Genomic DNA, 14,268 nt, shown 5'->3' with positions numbered 1-14,268 from the left:
CACTGGTGCTCGGCCTTAACTTGGCGACAAGTTAGGCACCTCTCGACGAACCAAGCAACACCCCTCTTCATATAGGGCCACCAATACTCCTTCTTTAGGTCCAAATACATCTTGGTAGCCCCAGGATGGATCGAGAACTTCGATCGATGTGCCTCCTCCATCAAAATGGTACGCGTCCCGCCCACAAACGGTACCCAAATCCGACCCTGAAACGTCATAAGTCCCCGACCATCGGTAACGAATTCCGATACCTGACCAACTACCCGCTCCCTCTTTTGATTTTCTGATCTCGCAGCCTCAGCCTGAGCCCCTCGGATGGTGTCCAAAATCGGAGTCGTCACCGTCAACCTCAAACAGATGTCTCGCAACGGGGCACTCTCTGCCCTACGACTCAGGGCGTCGGCTACCACATTAGCCTTGCCCGGGTGGTACAAGATCTCGAAATCATAATCCTTTACCACATCCAACCATCTCCTCTGCCGCATATTCAGATTTGGCTGGTCCATCAGGTACTTCAAACTCTTGTGGTCCGTGTATATCATACACCGAACCCCATACAGATAGTGGCGCCAGATCTTGAGGGCGAACACCACAGCCCCTAACTCCAGATCGTGGGTGGGATATCTCATCTCATCAGGCTTTAACTGCCTCGATGCATACGCGATCACATGCCCTCTCTGCATGAACACCGCTCCTAACCCCGATATCGATGCATCACAGTACACCACAATATCCTTCATCCCTTCCAGCAATGCAAGCATGGGAGCTTCGCACAATCTATGGTGAAGAGTCTCAAATGAGGTCTGCTGCTCCGGACCCCATGAGAAAGTAACACCCTTCCGGGTAAACTTGGTAAGTGGCACAACAATTTTGGAGAAGTCCCTGATAAATCTCCGATAGTAGCCTGCCAGCCCCAAGAAACTCCGGATCTCCGCAGGTGACCTCGGCACTTCCCAACTCATCAAAGCCTTGATCTTGGCCAGGTCAACCAATATCCCATTCTAGTTAACGAGATGCCCTAAGAACTGGACCTCCCGTAACCAAAAATCGCACTTGGAGAATTTGGCGAATAGCCTCTCCGACCTCAGAACACCGAGGAGCTCCCTCAAATGCTCCTCATGCTGCTCTCTGGTCCTCGAATACACCAGGGTATCATCAAGGAATACAATGACTGAACGATCCAACATCGGCCTACACACCCTGTTCATGAGATCCATGAATGTCGTTGGTGCATTGCTGAGCCCGAATGGCATCACCACGAACTCGTAATGCCCGTAACGAGTCCTAAATGCCGTCTTCTGGATATCCTCATCCCGAACTCTCATCTGGTGATATCCCAATCTCAAGTCAATCTTGGAGAACCAAGACGCCCCCTGCAACTGATCGAATAGATCGTCGATCCTCGGCAACGGATAACGGTTCTTGACCGTCAACTTGTTCAACTCCTGGTAATCAATGCACATCCGGTGTGAACCATCCTTTTTCTTGACAAAAAGGATCAGCGCTCCCCAGGGAGAGCTACTGGGACGGATGAACCCTTTCCCCAACAGCTCTTGCAGCTATGAGGATAACTCTTGCATCTCTGGCGGTGCCAGCTGATATGGCGCCTTAGCGATAGGCGCAGCCCCGGGAATCAAATCGATACGAAACTCCACTTGCCTCTCGGGAGGTACGCCCGGAAACTCCTCGGGGAACACGTCCCGGAACTCACGCACTATCGGCACATCATCCACTGAACTTGGCCACCCAACGGCCTCTCGAACATCCGTCACATAGGCCACGAATCCCTTGCAGCCCTGCTGCAAACTCCGCCTCGCTATGGCAGCCGAACAGAATACCGAACCACCACGAGTCCCCTCGCCATAAACTGTCAGCACTCCCCCACTAGGATCTCGGATCGTCACCAACTGACGCTCGCAATCTATGACAGCCCCGAAACGGCTCAACCAATCCATGCCTACTATGACACATACATCCCCCATAGCAATCGGAATCAAATCAATCGGGAACTCCACCCCGAAGATCTCCAGCACGCATCAACGTATCACCTCGGTAGCACATACCTCACGCTCATCTGCTATGGAAACCCGCAGAGGTCGACTCAACGCCTCTCTCGGAATACTAATGTGCGACTAAAAGCTAAAGATATGAAAGACCGACTCGCAACCGAGTCGAATAAAACCAATGCAGGTACAGAACTCACAAGAAAAGTACCGACGCATAACATATAGCAATTACAATAGCATAAACTCAACATAAAATAGATAAAGATTACATACCCGCCACGACGTCAGGTGCTGCGCGGACCTCCACCGCAGTCAGCTGGAAGGCTCTCCCCCTAGCCTTCGGTGCTTCGGCCTTCACTGGCCGGGTCTCAGTAGCTCGAACCACAGGTGCAGATCCCTGCATTGATCTCTGAAGCTGGGGGCACTCGGCCTTCCGATGGCCGGTCTGGTTGCAATGGAAGCAAACCGAGAACCCCTTCGGACAGTCCCTCGCAAAATGTCCTTCCTTCCCGCATTTGTAGCATACCCCAGTCTTGCACGGCCCGTCATGGCTCTTGCCGCACTTCCCACAAGTGCGGCCCCTCGAACTGCCTGTCCTCAAATCAGTGGGCTTTGCCCGCTTGGCGGCCGGCTGCGACTGTGCCGGTCGCCGATCACCCCTCTGCAACTCAGTCTCCTCCCTCGCCTGTGTCTCGAGCTCGTTCTCCCTCTTCCTAGCATTTTCCTGGAGCTCGGCAAATGTATGATAAGTCGAGTTCGCCACGAACTCACGGATGTCCCTCCTCAAGATGCTCAGATAACGGCTCATGCGATCCTGCTCAGTGGACACCAACTCCGGGCAAAACAGCGCCCGCTCATGAAACATCCTCGTAACCACTGTCACCGACTCGGTCCCCTGCTTGAGGGTCAGAAACTCCTGAGCTAAACGTTCCCTCTCCACCTGGGGAACATACTCGTCATGAAACATCGCAGTGAACCTCTCCCAGGTCACTACAGTCAGCTCAGCTATAGAATAGCTCGCGGTCACGAATTTCCACCAGTCCTTCACCCCCAAGCGAAGCTGGTTGAGTGCGAATCGCACCCTCAAGTGCTCTGGACACGAGCACGTATAGAAACACCCCTCCATGTCTGAGATCCACCTCATAGCGGCGATCGGATCCTGTGTACCATCGAACTCCGGTGGTTTCGTGTTGCTGAACTCTCGGTACAGCAACGAATCACCACCCTGGGGTCTCGCAGCAGCAACAGCTGCGGTGGCTGCAGCAACAGCAGCATCAGTCAAAGCAGCGTAACGCTCGTCAAACGTCTCGATCAGTGTGGTCTTAATAGACCCAAACATCTCCGGAATCTCGGCTCTGATGGCAGCGGCCACCTCCACATGGATGATCCGACGGATCTCCTCATCGCTCACCCCACTGCTCTCGGGGTTATGGCGTGTCCCAACCATGATCAACCTCTGAAATACAACATAAGAAATATTAGGAATACTCTCGAGTATACTCACACTCGATAACTCAAACATCCTCTCTCCTGGTACTCCCAAGGATTCTTACTTGGACTACGCACCAATCCGGTGTCTTCGATAATACGGGCCCAATACTATCATCCACACCGAATCGATATACAACCCAAGTCCTCCTCCTAGGATCCCAAATCGTAAACACTCTACTCCACTATGTACTGGCTACTCTCAATAGCCCTCCCCTGAGCTCCTCACTGCTACCTACTCACTCTCTCAAAGTGTCTCCTAGCAGCACCGATCTCCTAAGCTAAGGCATCACAAATCAGGCCCACTCTAGTCCTAATAGGAATACCTAGCCTCTATAACATGCACCACATAATATCTCATAACTCATAACATATAATGTAAAGGTATTTTGGGGATTCACCGTTCGGGCGCTGGCTGACCGTACACACCTTCCACTCTGCTCGTTTCCCAAAACCTCTTTTTCTTTTTAGAAAATTTTAGTTTTATTTGAAAATTTCTCAAATCCTCGGTTTGAGTTCAAATACGCCCGAAGGTGCATCCGAATCCCTCAAACCAAGACTCTGATACCAACTTGTAACACCGTAAATTTTCAAAATAATTTTTCCTTTTCAAAATCACATAATGTATCACATCATAAATCAAAATCCATAATGAATTCTGTTTTCAAAAACAAATCCCAAGATCTCTACATATAAAAATCTCCATCAGTGTGTGTGTACGTGTCAAGCCATCACCTTCCCACGGTCCTCGCTGGTACCTGAGACATCAAACATAACAACTGTAAGCATAAATGCTTAGTGAATTCCCCAGAATACCACATACTACAAATATGCCACTTGAGGCTAAGCCGACCCTCTGGTCAAGATGTCTTAGCCGGACCTTCCAGGCCCGCAGCTCGTCGGACCCTCTGGTCCAGTCATAGCTCATTGGGCCCTCTGGCCCGATCTGAATCGTTGGACCCTCCGGTCCGGTCTATATAGTCATACAGCAAACAAATAACACATAGCATACAATCTCATAAATAGCACATAATCTCATACATAGCACATAAGACCCTCTGGTCAACTCATAATACCACTCAAGGTAACGTATGGTGAGAAGACTCACCTCGCGTGTCTCGGTAACTCGTAAAGCTCTCAACCAATAGTGCTCGATCTCCCGAGCTATCGTCCTCCTACAACACAGGTGTATTTTTACTTAATACTACTTGACTCTGGCTGACCAATACCACGAAGTCAAACCAGTCAACGGTCAACGGTCAACCCGACTCAATGAGTCTGGCGTGGACTCACCGAGTCCCTACAGGAACCCGATTCCCTCTGAATCTCTTCCAACTCACCGAGTCACTCACCCGACTCGGTTACACAGTCTCTGGTCCGAAGTCTCTGAACAACCCGCACCAACTCGCCGAGTCTGGGATTGGACTCGGCGAGTGCACTCGATGCACAACCTAAAACGACCCTCTAAGGTCAGATCCACTCTAGAAACTCATAGATCCAGTCCCCTTAAGCTTATTGACCACGTAAAGTCCGAGTCTTGGTGCTCATTAAGCATCAAATAGCTCATTAATGGAGGTTTAGCCTCAAATACATAGATCCCAATCTAAAACCTCCATGGATGCACATAAAGCTTGGGCAAGGAGGTGCTCTGAACCTCTATGGGTCTAGATTTAGAGCCATAACTCGCCAAGGGATCATGATGATGCTAGATCTAGCCACAAATGGGTTCAAAAACCCTAAATCTATATAAACATCACAATAACAAAGAAGGATTCGAATGGTACGTCAGATGTGATGTCCTGGACCTTAGCTCTTCAAGAATCCACCCCTCTCTTGCTTCCTCTTGGCTAGATCTTCTCTTCCCTTGCTAGACAATAACTCCAAGAATCAAGAATGGCTCCTTCCCTCACTTGAATCACTCAAATGGTCTAGGGTTTCACTCTGGGGACTAATGAGCGCAAATGACGGCCATAAGGCCCTTTAAATAGGCCACAAACCCGAAAAATCAAGGTTTCATTAAACGACGCAGACTCGCTGAGTCCACTAAGGCGACTCGCCGAGTCCGAGCATCAATCCGGATGAGCACCCGCGTCTTAACTCGGCGAGTCTACGCACCAACTCGCCGAGTCCCTTCTCAAAACTCAAAATAAAAGATTAATTAATATACCTGAAATCCCGGATGTTACAATCTTGGGGTGCATGTACACCATAGGAGTGTTAGAATAATCAAAACCCATCATCATATGTGGTCAAAAAAATGTTACGTGGAGTGCCCTTAAAGTTTGTGCAGATCGCCTCAACCATCGAGCAATTCAGAGACTTGGACTCGATGTCTATGGAAGAAGTCACTAGAAGATTGAAATCCCATGAAGAACAGGTGAGAGGGCATGCTGAGGTAGAAGAAAAGAAGCTCCTGTTGACTCATCAAGAATGGTCATATAGAAGCAAGAAAAATGGCAAAGTGGGATCGAAAGTTACAATTAACACCTATAGGGGAGGTTCAAGCAACTAACGAGGACATGGGAGAGGTAGAGGAAGAGGCAATAGTTCTGGGAATCATGGTGACCGTGGAAGAGGATGTGGTCATCATCAACGTAATGGGGGTCGTGGTCATTCTAACGTGACAAAAGTACAGTGAGATGCTGCAATTGTCAGGATATTTGGCATTTTGCTGCAGAATGTCAAAACCCATGTCGAGAACGAGAAATAAATCAGGAGGCGAACTTATCCCAAGATGACCTAGAGGAACCAGGTCTGTTACTTTCTGAAATTCATGAAAGTGACAAGGTGCAAGAAGTGTTTTTGAATGAGGAGAATGTGACTCCAAAGCTAAGAAGAACGAGGGTTAAACCAAACAAATCGAACATGTGGTACTTGGATAATAGGGCAAGTAACCACATGATGGGTCAAAAGGACAAGTTTCAAGAACTCAACCGGTCCATTCAAGGTTCAGTAAGGTTTGATGATGGGTCAAGGGTTCGTATCAAAGGGAGAGGGACAATAGTGTTCTTGTGTAAGAATGTTGAGCACCGTATACTGCGAGATGTATACTACATACCGAGTCTTTGCACCAACATTATAAGTTTGGGTCAATTGGCTGATGGTGGTGACAGAATAGTTGTCACACCCACAAACCGGAACGGATGAAACATTCGTAGGCGGAGGATGTCATTTATAGTATCACAACAATTGCATAATAGTAATCAAATCAAACACTTCCATTACATTGATAAAATATAGTATTTACATATGTTCAATACATAGTTTGTATGACGTCAAAATGTATAGCAAAAGTATAAAAGACGCGACTCCATGATCTCCGTCTTCTCAAAACCTGTGGGTGTACCTGTCTACTGGTTCCTTGAGAATACAAGTGGTTTTGAAACTGTATCAACATTTAAGTTGGTGAGTTCATAAGTATGTTTTAAGATGAAAAGCTTGTTCTTGTTCTTTGAAATTGTTATAGCATACTTCCAGAAAATCCAATATTTTCTCTAGTAAATGAAATGTAGTCTTAAACCAATGAAGGTTTGTTACTATACTTTGAAATAGTGATCCGTAGTCTTATTAATAAATAAAATTATATCATGAATGTTCTTGAAAATTGTTTATTGTACTAGTATACTCGGTACTAGAAAAGCAGTCTATTGTAGTGGTGTTTGTATGAAAACCTTTTGTATGAGTGCCTGGAATCCACTAGCTGTAGTGTATAATAGTGTACAGTAGTTTCATTATTTAAATAAAAACTTTGAAGTAGTGTTAATCCCATAAACAAATGTTTTAGTTGATACTATTGTGAGTTTCATATAACCATGCTTGATATGAATAGTGGTCTCAATGACGTTCTTCAGGTGTTGAAATGTTATGACATTTGTCACCCCAGGCCTGCCGGCCTAGCTGTCACACCCCAAAACCAAGAACAGCGGAAACTTTCTGGGGCGGAGGACGTCATGTACAGTATCACAACAATGCAAAGTAGTAAATAAGCAACAACATAATCCATTGCATTAATAGTATAATTTCATACAAGCGTGCTCTTTAATAGTAATAAGACACCAAAACAAGTAATCAAAATAAAAGACGAGTCTTGAACACACTCTGTCTTCTCAAAACCTGATCGACTGTACCTGTCTACTGATGACCTGAGAATACAAGTTATTTTGAAAGCGTAGATCAACATTAAATCTGGTGAGTTCATAAGTATTTAGTGTCAATGTTTGTGTAAGTTTACTGAAAATGTTTGTAAATGATCCTAGTAAATGCGGTAAATATTTCTAGTAAATGTTTGTATATGTTTGAAAACTTCTAGAACATCCTATATTTCCTACTAGTATAAAAAGTATCTTCTACCAAGACCCGACCGTTTTGTACGTTTGTTTCTCTGTAAAAGTGGATGTTTTTCCCAAGTATGACTAATTTTACCAAAATATAGTTTTATATTACCCTTTATGTGAGAAGATCACAATTTGAATATAATGGGAAAATGTATGTGTGTACTATAGTATTATTTGTATTAATCACTGAAGTAATAACTACCTTAAAACAGATGGTTTAATTAAGGCAAAATGTGATATGATTGTTACCATAGTAATCTGACTATAACACGACGATGAAAGACGTCGGAAGAAATGACATTTGGCACCCATAGACTTGCAAATCCCACTGTAGCGAACAACAAAGGTGTGGGATAGTCAATCCAGTATAGATCTATACACAAACTCACGCTCTCCCTCCAGGAGATTCTGGTTACAAAACGTGACATAACGAAATGGTCGATGTGTCATGAAGTAGTATCTCATATTATGTTATCTCTGAATCTTGTTATAGTATACTTGTTATAGTAATAGTATTCTATGTATACTATTCTCTGTATGTACTTGTATATGATAGTATTCTATGTATGTACTTGTATATGATAGTATTCTCTGTATGTACTTGTATATGATAGTACTCTCTGTATGTACTTGTATATGATAGTATTCTATGTATGTACTTGTATATGATAGTATTCTCCTAAACTATACCTATTAATAGTTGTCACACCCCCGAACCAGACGACGGAAACGTCCGAGGGCTCGCGTGACTCAAATTGAATATCATCACAATGAATATACATGAAACATAACATAAACTTTACCATGCATTAATACATTACAACTGACATTGTTCACATCAAGTACATTGTTTAAATATTACATATCCATAGCATAAATTGTTTGAAAGTTTTCAAAGCATAACACCCTAACATACTTGGTATTACTCTTCAGCTTACATGTTACCTGAGAATACAAGTTATTTTGAAAACGTCAACATATGGAATGTTGGTGAGTTCATAAGCAGGGTTTTTATGAAAATGTTTTGTGCAGTTTATAAAACCCAGAAAATCCGATATTTTCTGAAAAAACAATTGTTTATACTAAAGTGTGAAGATCCATAGGGTTGTGCATGAATGATTTCAAAGAGTGTATAAATGAAAAGTTTTGCATTATAGTTATTGAAAAGTACAAGTGAATGGTGTTGACTTCCTCGAAAAACCTGATGTTTTTCGATAACATAATATGATTGTTTCGAATTATTATACCATCACAACAAATGATTTTGAATTCCTTTGATTACTCAGATAGTATTGGATTTATTTATGTGGGTCATTATAACCATGCATGATAATGAATAGTTAGTATGTCTTGGCATTCTAGTGAATGCCGGAATTGATCTTAAGATTTTGTCACCCTAGACTGGCCGAGTCTAACTGTAGCGAACAGCTGAGGTGTGGGGGAGTCACCCCCGTATAGATCTATGCACAAACTCTAGCTCTCCCTCCAGGAGACTTTGATTATAACTATAGACTACGAACGGCACTTAAAGGTATCGCCCGTTATTACCCACTTAATCCAAACGAATTTGATTACCAATGATTAACGACATGTATTTGTTTACTTGAATTGAAGATAAGCCTAACAAACGAGGAGAAGAGGATTATGAGGTCCTACTGATTACGTATGTTAATTAAGGCTGTTGGGTATACGAAGGACGCGCTGGCCCATTTCACATTTGACTTATTTGGACCTTACTAACAATGCTAATGGGCCACTGTGGCCCAATAGCACATAAAAGCCATTGAGGGTCCCTTAAGCATGTAATTGGGTCACAGGAGGCCCAATAGACATGTGTTATTATTGTTAGGCCCAAAAGTCACGTCAATGGGTCACGAAGGCCCAATAAGCGTGATTAGAATCTTTTAAGCCCAACAATTTGAATATTTACTTGTTTTAGGTATAGTATAATTGTCGGATGTTTGATTGAACAATTGTTAAATCGCAACGGCACGAAGCTTGTCGATTGTTTATAATGATATTTGAAAATATATGTATCTTCTTCATTCTATTTTCATAAGTTATAATTTGGTATTTTTGACCCAAAGACTTGTTTAAATAATGTTTTTAACTCAAAATTTACTCTTTGGCAGTTTCAGCCCCTTTAGTAAAGAATTTTCATTTAAAGTCCAAACGTTTCGCAATTTTTACAGTTTTGGCCCAAAATCCAAAAACTTTGCATTTTTATCCCTTTTTGGCAAAAAGGTGATTTTAATCCTTGAAATAGATTTATTTTTACCCACTGTTTTGAGAAATTTACCATTTCAATCCCTTGAAAACTATATTTTTTGCAATTTTGGGCCTATGGGCCGAAAAGCCCAAAAATTGGCCCATTAGGCTACAAATTACATTTCTAGTCCTTTGAAGAGCATAATATTCATAAAAACATTTATTTTAACTATTTTGACTCTTTTGGTCCTTAAGAAAACCGTGAATGACAACCTTTAACCCAACTTTTGTTTATTTGACAAATATAGCCCAAAAATGAGTTTTATGTTATAATATGTTTATTATAACCTTAGAGGGTAATTTTTCTTGACTTGTTTAATATAATATATGTTAGATCATTTTTATTTTCCTCCTTGAGCCATAGATCTCGATATTTCTTTCCTTTTTGTCACTTATTTACCACATAAACACATGAAATCACACAAAACATACACATACACAAAGATCTACACTTTTTACTTGTATTCTCCCCCATAAAACTTGTGAAAACCGAAAAAAGAGGGGTATGAACTCACCTTTTCTTGTTGATTTCGATTTGAAGAAGAAAGTGTTGGATTAGTGTCTAAGTCCATAACTATTTTGGTATGTACTTGACCCGATGGTGCATGGTCCTTTTGGGTAGCCTTCACCAAAGCAACTTGATAGGTTAAATTATGGAGAGAAAGGATTAAATATGATTTATTAATATATTATGGGAATAATATATTAAAGGAGAAATCATATTGTTTAATTAATATTAGTCAAGAATTAATAAGAATTAAGTTTGTGACTAAAAGAGATTAATTAAATTTAAGGGACTAGAATTGTAATTATAAGATAATTGCAATTGGGCTATGGATTGCCTTATATTATAAGGTTGGACGAATTCTATAGGGAAACCCATTGGAAATCGTCCATGGCCTTTAAAGAAAGGAGTCCATGGGTTGCTTAGGGCTTAAGCATCCAAATTAGGGTTTCCTTGTTAGATAACCCTAATAGCCTCACTATATATAGAACCCTTATGCTCCAAAAACGTGGTGAACTAATTATCTAGGGTTTCCACACGTTTTTCAGAGTCTCCTTCTCTTCTCTTCTTCATCCTCTTGCTTTGTGAACCATTAGAGGAGTGACATTTGTGACTCTAAGCTTTCTAAAGTCATTACATGGAGGATTTGAGATTGTTATTGCTACATAACAATCAAAGTGTGATCTAAACCCTAATTATATGTTATATTGATTATCATATGCTAGATCTAGGGTTTATAGTCTTGGATAAATTGCATGTACAATAGAGAAACCTAGATCTAAGCATTAGTGTTTGTATGAGCACATAGGATGTTCTTATAGCTAAAACCCATCGGTGGTATCAGAGCCTAGATTGGTTGCTATTGTATTGATGCATTATGTAGCTGAAAATCGAATTCTGGCTTACTGTTCGACTTAACTCGGCGAGTCACTACCTAGACTCGGCGAGTCAGCCCTACTCGGCGAGTTCCAAAGTGTGACTCGGCGAGTTGGAGCGTCAGACAGAGGAAATCTTGGATTTTGTTGTTGTTTTGCTTAAGGATAATTACCATATTCGTTTTAAACCTATAAAATACGAATTTTATTGTTTCTTAAAGAATATCCTTGCCAAAACACAAGATAATTACCAATTGATTAGATAATAACTTCCTTATATGATAAAGATTGGATTATTTGTATTAATTGGGTAACTTATTTTGCAAGAAATTGAAATTATGTCAAATATAGATAATTATGAAATTAATTGTTTAATTTATATTATTTGTTATTTGATCCTTGTGTTATGAAAAGTTTCAATTTTCCCCTTTAGGTTTTATAGTTTAAATTTGAACTCAAAGGTTTAGTTTTGAAATTTAAATAGTTGAAACCCTAATGTTTTGAAAAGGTTTCAAAACTTGCCCTCAAGTTTTGGAATTAAATTTAATTAAAAGTTTAATTTTGATGTATATTTAAATTCTAAACCTAAATGTTTTTGAAATGTTTTAAAACTTGCCCTCAAGTTTTGGAATTTAAAAGTTGATTAAAAGTTTAATCTAGGAATGTTAAATTCTAAAATACTAGTATTGTTTTGAAAAGTTCAAAGCACACCCTTATGGTTTTATTAATTAATTAAGGTGTATAATTAAAAGAGGTTTAATAAATCCATAAAAGTTTTGGTTTACATTTAATTGAATTAAAAGTATAAGCGTTAAATTTGACCACCTAGTATTTTAAAAGTGTAAAATACACCCTATACTATATATAACATTAAAAGTCTAACATTATATATATGTATGAGTAAAAGTCAGTCTTACCGTTAGTAGGCCTCATTCACGAAGCTGGTCTATAAGGGGTGTTTAAGGAAATTGCCTATAAAATGGTGATTGAATGGGTATCCACTCTTACCCACCGCACTCTTGACTAGTGGAGGGTCGTTAGCCAAATGGGTAGGATAGGACAAAACCTTCCACTATAAGTATAATGAAGTACAAAAGTAACTAAATGTTTTACAAATTCCCAATCTTAGTTATTAGGCAAAAGTGAATTGATGCAATTCCATGAAATTACACTTTGTGCCCTTGCGAAGACGTTAGTGGAGCGTGTGTGGTTTACCGGCACACTAAATGGTTCTAAGCAAAGGTAGCAAAGGGTGACTCAATGTTTGTCATAGTTCGGTGGACTGTGTGTGGTTTATCGGCACATCGAATAGGTGACCGTAACATATGAGGGCACCATGTAAGTTTGCATGGTTATTCACACCCGCTTTGTGATCCTCGGCATCCCAGTCACAAATTAGAGGGGCATATCGATATTTAAACATGCCATTGAAATGTTCAATGAATCTCAAAGGATCTAGGAGTTTTCATAAATTTAAAACTTAAATTTCTTTTTCGTTTTTCGTGGTGGAAATTAGTGAATCGTCATTCACTTACCTTCAAATATTATGCAACTAGATTACGGCATCCCTTTTCTAGGTTGTAGCGTATCGTGTTGGGTCCTAGCCTTAGTATCTCATTTGGGTGATTTACTAAGGACTCAATCAATCAACTAACTTGAATTTGTTTTCTCCCGTTTTGTAGATGTCAAAGTACGACAACTATGGTCTTCCCAAATTCCGTGGAACAAGCTATCCACATGAAGATGATATTCCACGATTCGATCGAGGAACAAGAAATCATGCTTCACTTCCTCCACCTCCTCCAATTATTCTCCCTAACCCACAAGTTCGAAGGCTTGAAAAGTTCAAGCTCACTCAAGCCCTTTTGGCAAGTAAACATGAAGAGGGAAAGTCGGTGTGTGCACACGTCCTAGGGATGAAGTCACACATTGATAGGTTAAGAATGTTGGGATCCGTTGTCTGTGAGGAGATGGTTGTTGATTGGGTTCTTCAGTCACTTCCTAACTCATATAGTGAGTTCGTAAGAGAGTACTATATGATGAATTGCGATGTGACCCTTATAGATCTCACCTATATGCTTATTGCTGCTGAATCAGCAATGGTTTGGCGCAATAGAAAAGAAAAGTTGATTGGTGAATCTGCCTTCAAGACCTATATAGACAATGGCAACGAAAGACATGCTATGATCGAAAAGTTTGATCATAAGAGAAAGACAATGTCTGAAGTAGTTCCATATTCTGTTCCAAAAGAGTCAATTTGCTTTTATTGCCAAGAGAAGGGGCATTGGAGACGAAGCTGCCGTATTTACCTAAGAGATCTAAGAGATAGGAGAGTCAAAACGTATGGCTCTGCTTTAGGTAAAATCCATTGACTAACTCTTTTAAGCTCCTATTCTAGATTCTTAATACATAATGTGATAAGATTACAATTGATGTTTTGTAGGATCGAAGAAAAGAGAGGAAGCTTAAGGGAAGAAGTGAGCAGAATCTAACCGTGAAGAAATGGATTTTGATCGCATTACTTGAAGATTAGATTCTTGAGCTACTACTTAGAGTTAGAATTAGATTGCTAAGAAATATGTATTAGCATAGTTTTTCAATGAATTGCATTGTAAGGACAAAATTTTTCCGCAATAAAATAAATTTTGACTTTATATTATTTATTTATCCTTGCAATGGCGTGTATGAAAAATTGATGTTTGAATGTTTTTATTATTAGCAATAATAGATTTGATTCTTAATTATGGAAATGTCGAAAATTTACCAAATAAGGAGAGTTTCTCATCGCCCAA

Source organism: Lactuca sativa, chromosome 8 (genome assembly GCF_002870075.4).
Source record: "Lactuca sativa cultivar Salinas chromosome 8, Lsat_Salinas_v11, whole genome shotgun sequence".
NCBI classification, from domain to species: Eukaryota; Viridiplantae; Streptophyta; class Magnoliopsida; order Asterales; family Asteraceae; genus Lactuca; species Lactuca sativa.
This window is presented reverse-complemented; position numbering follows the sequence as displayed.